Raw genomic sequence first — 15,894 nt, 5'->3', positions numbered from 1 at the left:
ACCATGAGCGTGGCCCTGAGCAAAGTGAGGGGGACCTGTCTCATAAAACACATACATATTTTGTTCCTGTCTCCTCCATCATCAAAGGCCTTTCTCCTCCATCTTTCCCCTATCACAATTCTGCCCTTTCTACTCAGAGATGTTGTCCCTCTTTTCTCTAGCAGGAACTGACCCTCTCTTCCCCAATTCCTTTTAAACTCTTTATATATCCTATTTAGCCTGCTGCTGTTAACTTGCTAAATGCATGCCTTGTTACTTATGCATGGCAAATTATTTAACCTCTCTGAGCCTTATTTTCTTCATTTGAAAAGTAGTATCAATGATTCTGATTTAACAGGATTGATAAGATTATTAAATATAACATATGTAAAATGCCAAGCACAATGTTTAACATATAATCACTCATTAAGTGGTAGCTATAACAATTATTATTTTTTCTTATTGTTTTCTTATTGTAAGAATTATGTCTTCTTAGTTATTGAAGTAGAAAATACTATTGATAATAAGGTCGATATTTATTGAACATTTACCATTTGCTAGGAGTTTCACATTTATTATCTCATACATGGTGATTTTGCAGTCTAGTTGCTTCATACATTTGTGTTTATTGCCCAACTAAATGGTTAGAGCACAGGCTATGTCGTAAGGTTTCTTTTTAAATAATCTTCCCAGTGCCAAACTAGTTCATAATTTATAGCGAGTGCTTAAGAACTATTTGTTGCAAATGATACAACGGTCTGTAGCTCTAAAATTTAGTGACTTGCATTACGTCAAATTATAAGCTGGTCTGAAAAATCAGATCAATTTGTTTACAATTTAGAACTTGGGTTTAGATATATCAGTTGCTTAAAAAGCATGCTGGTGAAAGCTCTGCCTTCCATTCATTCACTAAATATTTTTGAATACCTACTGTATGCCACATTCTGTTTTAGGCAACTAACAAAGGCTTCAAAAATAAGGAAATGATGGCATTCGTTTGTCTGAATATCTGCCATGTTTGTAAACTTCACTTTTGCAGTTGCTTATTCCTTCCAAGGGACTGGCTCATAGGTTGGAATCTAAGCACTTAGAGGATATACAAAACATACGGCATAATGAACAGTTAGGCTCTCGAGTCAGAACGCCTGGGTAGCCTTCCAGCTCTACTAATTCTTTGCTCTGAGATCCTGGCAAGTTACTTACCCTCTCTGAGCTTCAGTTCCTTCATCTCTAAAATGAAAATAATAGTACCTACCTTCAAGGATTATTGTAGGTATGAAATAAAATAATGCATATAAAGCAGTCAGTACCGGCATACTATCAGAACTCAAAATATTAGCTATTGCTAAATTATGAGTTCGAATTTCTCCACGGAGCATACTAAGGACACTAAACAAGAAGAATGCACCTGGAAACTCATTTTTGAACAAAAAGAGAGGAAATGAGCATATACTTAATTCCATTATGTGTCAGGCATTAGAGTAGACCCTCTACATATGCCATTTAATCCTCACAACAACACAGTCAAACAGGTACTATTTTGCAGGTGAGGATAATAGGACTCAGAGAGGTGTGTACCTTGCTCAAGTTTACCCCAGAGACCTAGTGGAGCCAACTTTAATCTTCTTCTCTGAATCCTTCTCACATCATGAAAAAGGACCCACCTACATTTCACTCATCGTGTCTCTGAGAATCTGCACACATTGCATTCTTTCTATAGGATACCTGTGCCCAAATTTTGCTGTGCAAGAGAATCACTTTAGGGTTCTTTAAGGAAAGCCCTCAATCAAGGGGCCCGCCCTAAATGAAAGTAATTCAAGGATAAGACCCCGGGATCAGCATTTTAGGAAATTCCTAAATCATGACTCCATTAGAAAAGGAAGGTAGAGAATGGAGTTATTGTTTTAGACAATACAAATCACAAGTATTTCTGTTGCAGATAGTGCCTGATCACATTCTAGAAATAGTGCCATAAGGATGAAAACAATCACATAATTCAGACATATATATATTAAAGATCAGTTGAAATCTTAAGGCATGTGATCATGTGATAAAAAGATACATAAGTAAACTGACATATTTTAGGATTCACACAGCAATTGCATGCTTTGCGTTCACTTTGCAGTTTCTCTAGACAGAAACTGATAACTTAAATTGATTTTGTATGAGTTTTTACGTGCTACCTATGAATGAGCCTCTCGTTTGGAGTATCTTATTTATATTGGTTGTTTATTTATTAGTTGTTTGTTTATTAGAAGTTATTGTGATGATTTTAAAAGGCTCCATCAAATAGATTTAAATAAGGATAAATACCTTTAAAAAAAGGAGGTGGGGGGAGAGAACCCTAGAGCTGATAGTTCATTAATGTTACAGAAATTATTAGGCCTGATTACTTAAACCAGTGGTCGGCAAACTCATTAGTCAACAGAGCCAAATATCAACAGTACAACGATTGAAATTTCTTTTGATAGCCAATTTTTTTAAACTTAAACTAGATAGGAAGGTACATTGTTATTAACTTAATTAGGGTACTCCTTCAATCGCACTGTACGTGCACGCCCGCACGTGGTATTTTGTGGAAGAGCCACACTCAAGGGGCCAAAGAGCCGCATGTGGCTCGCGAGTTGCCGACCACTGACTTAAACAGTTGTATAAGGACCTGTCAGATATTGGGCTGAGGTAATTCCTTGAAAATAAACCATATAGGTCACATAGTGCTAATAAAGTATGTTGAGGAATGCTTGAATATTGCCCTGATTACGTCTCCTTGGGGAATGGAAAACTCATTAGCATGAGTTCCCTGTCAGTCCTTCCTGCTCTGTTCCCCAAGTACATTCCAGATGGGCTTGGCATAAAAGGGGGATCGAAATGTACGTAGCATGGCCAAGTTTCAAATGAATGGCTCATCTAACCCCACTGATTAAATACATGGCACTACTCTGTATGAAAAGGCTGTTGTGCTTCACTGACTTCACTTTTCTATCTGAGAGCTTGAAAAAGGGAAATTTTGCAGAAGGAAGGGGGAGGGCTGTCTGTAAAGTCTTGGTTTTTCATATTCAACTGCAGATGCATATTTCCCAGACCAGGGGAAAGCTTCAGAGAAGCTAAATTGGGAGCAGCAGGGTGTGTGTGTGTGTGTGTGTGTGTGTGTGTGTGTGTGTGTAAGCACACAGGGAGAGAGATAAACCTGTTTGCTTTCTGAAACAATAAGTAGTAAAACAGGTTGTTTAGAGTAAAGTCCCTTGAACTAGATATTTGATTTTAAGTACATCTGCATATAATAATACCTTATATTACCTAGTGCTTTTGAAAATTTCAAAGCATTTTCACATTTATTATTTCATTTGAACTTCACAACAACCCTATGAAGTAGGTACAGCAGGTATTATATCCACCATCACCACCACTTAAAAGATGGCTAAACTGAGTCATGAGCATGTCGGGAAACTTGTTTGAGGTCACATAATCACTTGGTGTCACAGCTAGAAGAACTGGAATTTTGAAACTTAAGCCTGTGTTTTCTTGGCAGAAAGTGTCTCAGCTACTGTTTGATCTACCCAGAGTTCATGTGGAGATTTGTGGCTACAATTTAATTGGAGAATACAAATCAGGCATGCCTAAAGAGCTCTACAGAAAGGAGATTGTTTCTCTTAGATCAGGACTGTGTTAGGAAAGGGAAGCAGAGAATGGAGTCAGTTGTTTTGCACAATGCAAATTACAAACAAACAAAAACACTTTGTAATCAGCTTCTAGATATTTGGGGGGCTATTCATTCATTAATTTGTGCATTCATTTTTTTTTAAAGTATCTATTAAGTGTCTTTATATAAGTGACTGTACTTAGGCCTTTTGGGAAGATACAAAGAAATGCATTTAATTTGGGAGGGGTTTGCTTTGAATTATACAGATAATTGCCATTATAGTCAATGGCTAATACCACCTGGTAATGAAATAAAAAGCCTTCCTGGCAGAAGAGCAAGATAAACAAAAACAAATGAAGAAACTGGGTGACTAATTTCCTTCAATTTTCTTCCTATAGGAGGCATTAAAAAAATCAAGGTGATAAATTGTCCTGCCAGATACACAAAACACAAAATTTACTATGCCATCTAATATAACACAGACTTTAACTGTAACACTTGCATTAGTACCAGGTTCCTTATTAGGAATGCCAGATCAGGATTTAAGAGAAAATGTTAGTATCTGGCCCAAAAAGTAACTTCCAACAAGCATCTCTGAAAGCCAGGATTCATTCTCTACAATACTTTCCCTGCCCGACTCCAAAACCAACTTTCCCTCTGGGCAGGCATCAGAGGCACCAATGGGTATAAGAAAACCGACAATAGTTGAAGGCCCTGTCATTCTGTGGAACATAAGCAAGTGTTATAAGTTTCCTTGGAGATCACCTAAAAAAAAAAAAACACCCCAAAAATTTCTTTGGACAAATTACTTTCTAGCATAAACACCTCCAAACCAGTAGGCAAATTTTGTGCTAATATTTACATACATTATAAGTACTTGTTTGATATAATTCTTTAATTTATACTACATGTACACAAATAGTGCATTGAGTGAAACTACTTTTTTTGTTGTTGTGACAGGTCCTGCTCAGTTCCCAATGTGTATATGTGAAACAGTGTGTATGTTCATACCTATTGTTTATTTGCCTTCCATGTGTGTGAACAGTGGAGACTCAGAGTTAACCCCACCTCTGTCCCTACTCTGTTCTCATCTGTGTTTCTAATTTTTCCACTTGTGATATTACAGGGCTAGAATCAGTGAGCTCTAAACTCTATTTCAACTGTACCATCTGATGTGCTCCAGTTTTTAAGTGGTTTTGTTGCTATTAAACATACATTAAATGTATTCCAGTCAATCAATATCCTCAGCAATATGCAGTAGTAAGATCCTGCTTCAGGAAAATTTAGCACAAGTCAAATAAAATTAAGTTTATTTCTGAATAGTGATAAATAACAAACCTGGTTATACATGTAAAATATTTATTTTTAAAAACCATGTTTTTATTGGTTTTTAGAGAGAGAGGCAGGGAGAGGGATAGAGAGATAGAAACATGGATGAGAGAGAAACATTGATTGGCTGCCTTCTGCATGCACCCTGCTGGGGATTGAGCCCACAACCCAGGCATGTGCCCTGACCTAGAATCGAACCATGACCTCCTGGTTCCTAGGTCGATGCTCAACCACTGAGCCACGCTGGCCCAGCTGCTAAAATTATTTTAGATGTTATATATTTTGGGTTTTCTATAAATAATATTGTGGTTTTTATAACATGTGAACAGATTAACCTCTGTCAATAATATATTTTCTAATACTGAAATCCCATGTAGGCTTCTAAGTATTAGTAGAACTTGACTCCATTGCTCCCAGTCACATAAATGAGTTTTATTTTATTATTCTTTTCACATTCTTTTATTAAATACTAAATAACCCTTCTTTATATACTTTCCATTTTGGTGCAGTGATTGAAAATTAAATATTAGTACAAAATAACTAATCAGTTTCAAGGTACAGGGATTTATTTTTGCCCAGACCCCAATGTTTGAAGTTATCAGGGCTCTTTAAAACTAGTGCCTCTAGCCTTTCAATGACTCACACTAAATCGGTCCCTCGATCACCCAGTTAATTTTAACCTTGACCTCCCACAGCTGTACTGCTTTACTAGGTCCAAAAAAACTCCCCGCTTCCACCCTTTTCTGTTTCTTATGAAGCAATAGTGGGGAGGACAAACCAAACCCATTCCTTAAGAAAGATTCCGCCTCCTCTCTTATAAGCAGTCGCCCCATGTTAATTGTGGAGTCAGTCTTCTAAGTCACAACACTTTACTACTCAGCACTGGGAGAAGCTGCGGGCTGCTGGCTGCTGGCGGCTGCTGCTGCCGCTGCCGCTGCCTCTGCCGCCGCCGCCGCCGCCGCCGCCGCGGGTCTGAGGCTGCGGCGGGTTTCTGTGCAGCACTGCAGAATCCACACCTAGAAGACACGCGTCTACTGCCCTGGACACAAGAAAGCCTCGCATCCTCAGTGGGTAAGCACGATTTTTTATCCCATTTTGCCCAGAAACTGTGTGGAAGGGAGAAGATTGCTCATCAGACATGCTTAAAATGGGTTGTGTTAATTTGCCTTCCTTTGATGGAGGGGGGGGGGGGGGGAAGGGGGTCGTCCAGATCTGTGACTGGCAAATGCCCTGTACAGTGGAGACTATTGTCTGATATGTGCCCATAACATACTTTTTGGGGGGCTATTCATAAAAAGGCTAACCTCAATGCAAGCAAAGGCTTTTCATTTTTAGCTTTTTAAATGCAATATATATAATATCCAGCCACTCCCAATATCTCTCTCAAATACTGCAGATATTCTTAAATGCCAAATAAAAATGACAGGTTGAGCATTTTAAAAGTATTTTCTCCCCAAAGCCAGGAAGCCTTCCTCACGATCCCATAACCATGCTTTATGATTTAAAAATCATGAAGCATGGTTAGATTTTGAGCAGATGGGAGATGGTGGTAGACTAAAATGTCTATAGCCTCAGTCCAGTGAAGAGAGAAAACGAGAATAAATTGAATCGCAGTTTATTCCAAGACAAGATTCATTTTCCACACTTCATATGTGGGAAGAGGAAACTACATTTTAATTAGCACATTTTTAGGGGAGAGGGAAGGGATGAAGATGAGGGGATGGCGTGAAGTATTTGAGGGGGAAGAGACTGCAGAGGAGGAAGGAAAGGAAATGAACTGTCGCTTGGAAGCGAAGGGATCTAGGGTGGGGAATGAAGTTTGTTGTGTGCGTTCGGGTGGGGTTGACCCAAGGGACCATGAATAACCAGAATGGCGCTTGGAGGGGTGTGCTTGGGAGTGGATTCTTGCCGGTGATGGAGGACGTGTGTGCGAGAGGGATGTGCAAGTCGTGGGTGGTAGAGCAAGGTGTGCGTGGCTCAGAGGTCTATTTCGAGAATAGGTTGTGGTGAGAAACGTGTCTGGGCGGCGGGGTGGGCGGCCCAGTGTCACCTGTGGATAGATCCACCTTCAGGCAATGGCATGTTGCAAAGTTTCCCAGGCCCCGGATTCATTTTGAAGGCTCGCGGCGCCTCGGTATTTCGCCTCCAAGAGGTCAGCTCTCATAAAGCCACAAGGCGGCGGCCAAAGTGGGGGTGAAGACCCTCGAAGGGTCGAAGGGTAGCAGGATTGAGAGCCCCTGCCCTGCCCCTCGGTGGAGGTAAGGGGGAGGAGGCACCCCCACGGGCAACTGTGCTCAGGAGAAAAATCCAGGCCCCTCCGATGGGGGGCGTGCGAAGCTTGGACCTCAGCAGTGACCCAACCCTGAAGACCCAACGATCAGTGCGGACAGCAGAGGCGGACCCGGAAAGAGGCCGCTCAGCCTCCGAATGGGGGGTCTCGCCCAGGTTAGAGCGGGCGACACTTCCGAGGCGCTGCTCCTCCCCTCGCAGTCGGGTTTCTGTCGGGGTCGTTTCCCGCTCCGACCCTCAGGGGACGCCTTGGATCCGAGCTGCATTGCTGGGGGAAGAGGTGCCAGGCGGCCGCCCCGCGACACCAGCCCTCGCGGAGGCCCCCAGGACCGCAGTTTTCCCGACTGGGCGCTCGCGCGCGTGGAGGGGGCCGCAAGGGGCGGAGCCAACGCTCCGGAGGGGCGAGAGGGGCCGAGGGGCGTGGCCTTGAGGAGGCGGAGCCAGGGACGTCCTGTGATTCCGAGGGGCAGGCTAAGACGCGCAGGGGCCCAAGGGGCGGGACTAGGGGCGCTCGGGGGCTGCGAGAGGCGGCCCGTAGGGGGTGGAGCCAGGGACGCTCAGGATCTAGGGGCGGGGCCAGGGGCGCTCGAGAGGCGCTGGGCCAGTCCCGCCAGAGCGCGGTCTGCCGCCCGTAACGGTCGTCAGGACTAGCGGAGGGAGGGGAAGGAGTGCGGTTTAAATGATATTTTTGAGAACCAGAGCGAGAGGCGTCGGCGACTCAGGTGTCGCCGCTTCCTGCTACCCAGGGCTCGGCTCCTAGTCCCACCTTCCTCACGCCTCCTCCCCTTTTCTGCCCTCCCCTTTTCTGCCCTCCCCTCTGGAGCCTTGGGGCGCTTAAGAAGCGGCGGCGGCGGATCAGACGGCCGCTGCAGCGCCGGCGGCCGCGGAGAAAGAGGGAGGGAAGCACAAAGCCGGCTGCGCGTTTCGAGGTAATCCTGAGGGAAGGGAAGGCGAGGCGCTGTGGTTCAGCCCCTCCTCCCGGCGGGGACGCGGCCGCTCCTGCAGGCTGGGGTTGCGGGGACCCTTCAGGGAGTCGCGCGGGGGTCGAGAGCGCGGTGGCTCGCAGAGCCGAGGGGACTTCCTATTGGCTGCCCCCGCGGCCGGGTGACCCTCCCCCCTCTCCTCACCCAGGGGCCGGACTGGGAGCTTCGGGTTGGCCCGAGGGGCGTGGATTTGCGCGGAGGGTCTGGGGGCGCCGCGGGGTGGGCCCCACTCTCTGGGGCGTCCTCTGGTTTCCCCGGGAGGGCGGGGAGTTGTACAAATCGGGAGCGGGCTGCAGCTTCGGTGACCCGGGGACCTCGCACTCGGGAGGTGCGCTCCTGGCGGGGGGAGGTTCCCGCGCTTGGGAAAGGTGGAGGTAACATGGGAGGGAGTGTTGGTTTGTTTTGTTTTTCCTACTTAAGACACTTTTCGTTACAAGTTGAAAGTGTTCAGCCACCTTTCTCTTGTGACCCGCATCCCCGTCGTCCCCCGCCCCCCTCAACATGCGCCCGCGCACAGACACACACACACACACACACACACACACACACACACACACACTCCCACCCACCCACTATCCCCTCCCCCTAGAAACACGCGTTGGTTAGGTTGAGTTTTCTACCCGGGGTGACAAGCAGAGTTGGCAGCAGGTCCGGTTTGCTGGTGTTTGGGACACGTCCAGCTTCTTTGGAGGTATGCTATTATAGCTGAGGCAAGACCACAGAGACAGGTAGAATAAGCTAGGCCTCTATTAAAATGCCAAGAATGGCCTCAGGTGAACTTTTTTTTGTTGTTGCAGAGATTTAATTGCAAGTAGGTGCCCGTTTAAAATGGGAGCGTAAGGAAAACCACTAATTTCTTTGGCACGTGTGCTGTTGCAGTTGACCTGCTGGAGGGGTATGGAGAGACATGGAATTTAACTCAACCAAGAGGCTCGACATGGCTATTTTATGCAAGTTTGGTGAAGGAGTTGATAAGGTTCTGGGGCTTGGAACCAGCTACCTAAACCTATATGCACGATTATGTTAAATTATACATTTTAGACTTAGTATGAAATGGTTCTTTTCTTGGGAGTCAGTGTTTCTGCATCATGCCCAGTACATCTTAATTTTGGCTTTAGAAGACTTATAATGAGGGTTTTTGTTAGAGAATAAAATAAGAGTACAGTGTCATTTGTCATTTGAAAATTAAGATGCTTAACTATTAAAATTTTTGTGTAATTAGGTATGAGACCGACTCATTTATAGGGTTGAGTTACTTGTGGAGCATATGTATAGCTTTTATATCTCAGTCTCGATTGCATTATATTTGCCCTGTAACTCGTTTTCCTTTGCTTAAATTTCCTTTGCATTAACTTTGCAGGGGGAGGACCAGACCAAAAAAAAAAAAAAAAAAAAATGGCCACTTTTGCTACGTTTAACTTTTCATCTTTCTAAAGAGTTCAGTCTTAATATTGACCTCAAGTGCTGGCATGTTGGTAGTAATTACTTTTGAAGGAAAAAAAAAAAGCAGTGTGTCTATTTTGAATGTTAAACATAATTTAATACTCCTTGAGATAGTTGGTTATACGCATTCTGTATCTTGTAGGTTTTTACATGTGTGATATCAGGAAATGCGATCATCTACCTAGGAAATACTTTACATTATAGAAGTGTTGTATTTTCAGAATACAAATTTTATGTTCTGAAAAAGAACAAGAAAATTATGTTGTGCACTTTGCTATTTCTAACCCATTTTTTCAATAATGTTATACTGTAATGAATGTGAGTTTTGCTCAATGGTATTTAAAGTATGGATTTGTGTTTCAAACCAGAATGTTTTTTGAAACTAAGAGCACATAGCACCAGCTCACCTCCTACACACAATCTTAAAACCTAGATACAGGGTGGGACTCAACATCTAAGGTTGTAAGGCTTCCTGAAGCAGGCCTATTACGTATGTTTTTGTCATACCTAAGTCTATACAGGTTGTTAGCTGTTTAATGTCACCGATCTCAAAGCAGTTTGTTAGCACTACTGGGCAAAACTTATGCATGTCATCAGGGTATAAAAAACATTTCTATTGAGAGAAGAAATCCCATAAACGCATAGAAACCCAACTCTGAACAAACTGAGTTTATAGAATGTTGTGGGACAATAGTATGAGAACCTTAGCTGAACCCTGTTGTTGTATGTAAAGTGCTTAGAATATAGTCTGGTGCTGAATAAGTGCTTTATGTGTTTATCATCAGTATATTAAAAACACTTTTTTGAAGGTGGTTATATCATGCTACCCACCAAGTGAAGACTCAGCAAATATTTGTAACAGTCAATATTTATTTGCTCTACCTCTGTACCAAGCACAGTTTTATATTATTTAATTTTCTTAATCCTCATGACAACCCAGTGACTAAACAGAGACACAGAGAGGTTAAGTATTTTACCCCAGGTATACAATTACCAGGTGGCACAGGTTAGTTCTGAACCCAGGGTCTGGCTCAAGAGTAAGCCCACGTAACTAAGTGAGCCCTTAAATTCTATTACACTCCTGCTAACAGTTGCAAATGACACTTCACAGTATGCCTAAGACTACAGCTGAGCATGTGTCTTGTTTAGCCACACCCTCCAATATTAGTACCACCAATAGGTTGTGTTTAAACCTGAAGGGTGGTGATTAATCTGCATTAAGTAGAATCACCTTTTGACTTTGGAAGAGGATTCTCGCACAACATATGTTTGGTTAGGATGCTAGAGTATGTTATCATTTTAATTACTAATAACATTAAACAATTTTTTTAAAAGCTTGCCAAGTATATAGGGCTCCAACTAGCCCATTGGGCAGTGATGCACTTACAAGAGGTTCCGGTTCTGCACTAAATCAGTGGGCCTCATCTTCTAATTACCAACACCATACCCTCCTGAGATAGATTTTTAACTTATATCTGTCTTATGTTCCACCTGAGTTGCCTCTTAAAATTAGCCTTAAGTGAAAAGATAGAACTTGTGACTTCACTCACAGCCTGTGTTGCTGCTTCACCAGTGTAGTTGATAGGTAAAGCAAAATTAGTTATAACCTAAATTAGGAGCCATTTTAAGTAATGTATAGAATTATTGTAGAGACCCAATAAGTCAATTTTTTTTTTATCATTTAGTGAGATGTAATATAAGGGGAAAATGTTTAAAAATAAGCACACGTTGAATTTAAAAAGCTCAAGCTGTATTAGAGACACAGGTTACTAACTACTCTGTTTCTCACATTAAATAAACACAATTAATATTCAGTGCTATTTCCAATTTCTTTGGAAATATTAAATTTATAGAGTTTGAATAGGAAAAAATTTAATGTCTAATCCAGAGTACTATTCTTCCTTTTAAACAGAGATACCCTATTTGAAATTAATTGACCAGTCATAGGCTGTGTCATGTCATCGAGATTCAAAATGAGTGACCTAATACTTTATTTTATGTCTTCTATGTTAACGCTTTATCATTTGATCTTGGGGTCCATGACAAAGTATTTATAGATGAGATTGTTATGAGGTCTTTCGGGTTCTGCCGGAGACTAAATCCTCTTGGCCAAAAGCCAAGACAATCTCAACTTTTTACTGTATTGGGTTGTATTAAGAATCGTCTCTAAGTCATGCAGGTTAGAAGTCTTTTATTGACAGTGACTTGAAAGGAAAAAAAAAGTCTGTTATCCCTTATGTATAATAATTAGATGAATTTAATTATTTCTTTCTTCCAGCAGTAGCTAGTTATGGATACACATGCATGTAACCATGCTACTTGGGGGATACTTTTCCTTTCAGGAAAGGTCACCTGGCACTCATGCAATATTTGAATACTAACAGTATGCACAGAACAATTAATTATTAGTTATTAATTTTTAATAACAAAAAAAATAACCAAAAGTGTCGGAGAAAAAAGGTTCATGGGAATTTTCTTGGTTTATTTATTGTATATGTATTTTAATGTTGATTTTTAAATATCTCAACAAGTTTCAAAATAATGTTCAAACTTTTTTGCACCGTTGAAAACATATCTGAATGTTAAGAAAGTATTGTGTAACTTACCCTACAGCCTTAGATAATAGCATAGATGAGAATCAGTCTCTTGTTTCTTATACTACCTTTGTTGAGTATCTTTGAAAAGCTGCATTAATAATCTCTTTTAGCTTTACTTACTTCAATACTATTACATTTCTTACTACACTGAAGGAGCAATTTAACGAAGAGTACCTTAGAAACCTTAAAGAATGAATGAATGAATGTGGCTGTCAGTGCTGTCTAGCATAACCCAAAAAGTAGTAGCCTTGTCACCAAAAGGTATAAAGTGGATGGAACCCATCTTTGATGTTGAAAGGTTTACCATATTAATAAATTTCAGTCTTAGGAAGATAGTATAGACTAGTTTTTAACTATACGAAAGCTGTACTGTTATTGTAAAAGACATATAGGGTTTGACATAATTATATCTTTATAATGAATTTAAATCAAAATTGAGCTTTTACCTGATGTCAGTCTGATCTGCATCACCACCATAAACTTTACGTTTACTTTTTTAAAAAGTTGGCTTTAGTTAAAGCTTAATTGTGAATGGTAAGATTCCCTGATGTAAGATGAACTTTGAAACCTCTTTGTTTCAAATTGCCTGAAACTAGGCCTGAGGATATTGGTGTATGCATAGGTAGTACATTAACTAGCATTTAAGGTTGCTACCTCCTCAAACAAAGCTACAGTTTGAACCTCAGATTATGAGACTCACTTTTTTCTACAGTAAGCATACATGATTTCCATAGGTTAAAAATTTCCCACAACCAGCCAACCAGGGGATAAAAACACTTTTTAGAAACTTAAGGGCAGTAACAACATAATGTTCTTAAAATCAATGTCTCAGGAAATATACTGTATATATTAATAAAATTTAATGCTCACAATGTGCACTAAGGCAAATCCACATTAAGGTAAGCAATGGATTAAGTAAAATGAAAACCTAACTCTAACATACATGAAATTATTCTTTTTGGTAACTCTCATACTCCTTTAAATTTATCCTTGTAATTTTTTACTCCCCATCTGCCACTTAGGAAGTACCTCCTTGATGGAAGAGGGAAGGACAGTGCGGGTGTGAGTTCAGAGCCTGCTTTATTCAGCTCCCATGGCTGTTGATTGCCTGCTAGGGGAGCTGGAATTCCAATGATGTAAAAAGCAATCAGGCTGGAGAAATGCTGAGGTTTTCAGTATCTTGGGGACTTGATATATGCCTTTAATTTGTCACCATCAGCAATGTTTCCGTGAAGTTCTTCCACAATGGCTCAGCTCATCCTTTGCAAGGACAGCATTTCCTTTTTCCTTTTCCATACAATATTCTCATCCTGTCATCTTTTGATCTTCTAGAATGACAATGCCATAGCAAAAAGATGGATTTACTCAGTATCCTCATGGAGAAGGTAATTAGGCTTATTTTGTATGTCTAAACTATATTTGGATCATGGCTTCCCCAGGGACTCTTTTTTTTTTTTTTTTTTTTAAATATATTTTATTGATTTTTTTTACAGAGCGGAAGGAAGAGGGATAGATAGTCAGAAACATCGATGAGAGAGAAACATCGATCAGCTGCCTCCTGCACACCTCCCACTGGGGATGTGCCCACAACCAAGTTACATGCCCTTGACTGGAATCGAACCTGGGACCTTTCAGTCAGCAGGCCGACGCTCTATCCACTGAGCCAAACCGGTTTTGGCCCCAGGGACTCTTTAAGACACTCTACTTTTAATCCTTCAGAAATTAGAGCTACAGTGGATAGAGTTTGGCCTGCAGATTGAAGGGTCCTGGGTTCGATTCCGGTCAAGGGCATGTACCTTAGTTGTGGGCTCCATCCCTGGCCCTGGTCAGGGTGTGTGCGGAAGGCAGCCAGTCAATGTGTCTCTCTCATATGGATGTTTCTCTCTCTTTGTCTCTTCTTCTCCCTTCCACTCTCTCTCTCAAAATCAATGCAAAAATATCCTTGGGCCCAGCCAGCATGGCTCAATGGTTGAGCATTGACCTGTGAATCAGGAGGTCACAGTTCAATTCCTGGTCAGGGTATATGTCTGGGTCGCGGGCTTGATCCCCCAGAGTGGAGTGTTCAGGAGGCAGCCGATCAATGATTCTCGCTCATCCTTGATGTTTCTATCTCTCTCTCCTTCTCCCTCTCTGAAATCAGTAATAAAAATATAATAGGAAAACAACAAACCCATAAATTTGAAAGATACAAGTTCAATTTAGAAAGAAAAGAAAAATATCCTCAGGTGAGAATTAACCAAAAAAAAAAAAAAGAAATTAGAGCCAGCAACTGTTAACTGCATTGTCATTTCTAATCTCATTTGTCTTATTAATACATAAGAAAAAGATTCTGGAAGGTCAGCCTTTTAATATCTAAGGAAGTGGTTGGGGAAGGGTGATGGTCAGAGCTCAAGTGGGGTTGTGAATGGGCTTAAGTGCATAGGATGAGAGGTGGAAATGGGAAAGAGATGGCAGTAAGTTGATATATTGGCCTTATTATCCCCATTCCCAGCTTGTAGTAGTTGTGTGTTTTTTTTTAACTTTAAAACAATTTTCCTCTTATCTTCCTACTATGACTTTTATTGCCTGGTCTTTGATTTCTCCTAGAAAAGGTGGAATTTTGTTTGTTTGTTTGTTTTTTATTTATTTAAATATATTTTATTGATTTTTTACAGAGAGGAAGGGAGAGGGAGAGAGTTAGAAACATCGATGAGAAAGAAAGATCAATCAGCTGCCTCCTGCACACCCCCCACTGGGGATGTGACCACAACCAAGGTACATGCCCTTGACTGGAATCGAACCTGGGACCCTTGAGTCCTCAGGCCGACGCTCCATCCACTGAGCCAAACCGGTTAGGGCTTGTTTGTTTGTTTTTATTAATCCTCACCTGAGGATATTTTTCGATTGATTTTTAAGGGGAGTGGAAGAGAGAGGGAAAGACAGTGAGAAACATCAATGTGAGAGAAACATATCAATTGGTTGCCTCCTGCAAGCACCGACAAGGGCTTAGGACCAGGGGAGGAGTCTGCAACCCAGGTATGTGCCCAGACTGGAATTGAACCCGGGACCCTTTCGTCCACAGGCTCTATCCACTGAGACAAATGGGCTAGGGTGAAATAGGTAGAATTTTTAAGGGGATTCGCTATCATATTGCTGAAAAGTTTGGCTTTCAACTGGATGTTACACCAAAAGGATTTTACTTCCATCTTACTCCACAACTGTCAGCTTTTTAAATTTCAAAAAGATCTCAAACAGAAGTAGCTTATTCATCATGTAATAGTTGGGATCCATTTTTTATTAAAGTAAAATACATATCATTAATGAATCAGAAATCCATATTGCTTTACACATTTTTGGGGGGCAACACTATCTATATAAAACCCTAATATGCAAGTATCCCAAATGGCAGAACAACCAAACAACCGGTTGCTATGACATGTGCTGACCACCAGGGGGCGTGCGCGGAACATGGCGGGTGTCCGCAGCAGGCTGCAGAGTGTGGAACATGGCGGGCCGTGGCGGGATGGTGGAGCAGGTGAGCGGGTGCACCAGACCAAGGTGGGATGCTGGTTGCTGTCATTGGGGCAAGCCTCTGGTGGTTACTGAAAATTCTTTGCTCAGGTGTGCCGTGGTCCTGCCTGGCGCTCACACCTGT

General features: G+C 41.7%; 1 protein-coding gene across 5 annotated transcripts in view; it reads left to right on the top strand.

Moving 5' to 3' along the window:
• Positions 1–15,894, top strand: part of ADD3 (adducin 3) — a 167,445-nt gene that overhangs the window by 32,606 nt on the left and 118,945 nt on the right. For 2 of the 5 annotated variants that reach the window (XM_080687116.1, XM_080687113.1), the window contains exon 1: positions 7,810–8,166. The exons of 1 other annotated variant lie outside the window; for it this stretch is intronic. The gene's annotated coding sequence lies outside the window, so the exon portion shown is untranslated. Of the gene's footprint in view, positions 1–5,611; positions 6,020–7,809; positions 8,167–15,894 lie in introns of those variants that run through there. 2 more of the 5 variants (XM_080687117.1, XM_080687114.1) reach the window with 2 other exon arrangements.

This window comes from Plecotus auritus (genome assembly GCF_963455305.1).
Source record: "Plecotus auritus genome assembly, chromosome: 9".
Lineage (NCBI taxonomy): Eukaryota > Metazoa > Chordata > Mammalia > Chiroptera > Vespertilionidae > Plecotus > Plecotus auritus.
This window is presented reverse-complemented; position numbering and strand designations above follow the sequence as displayed.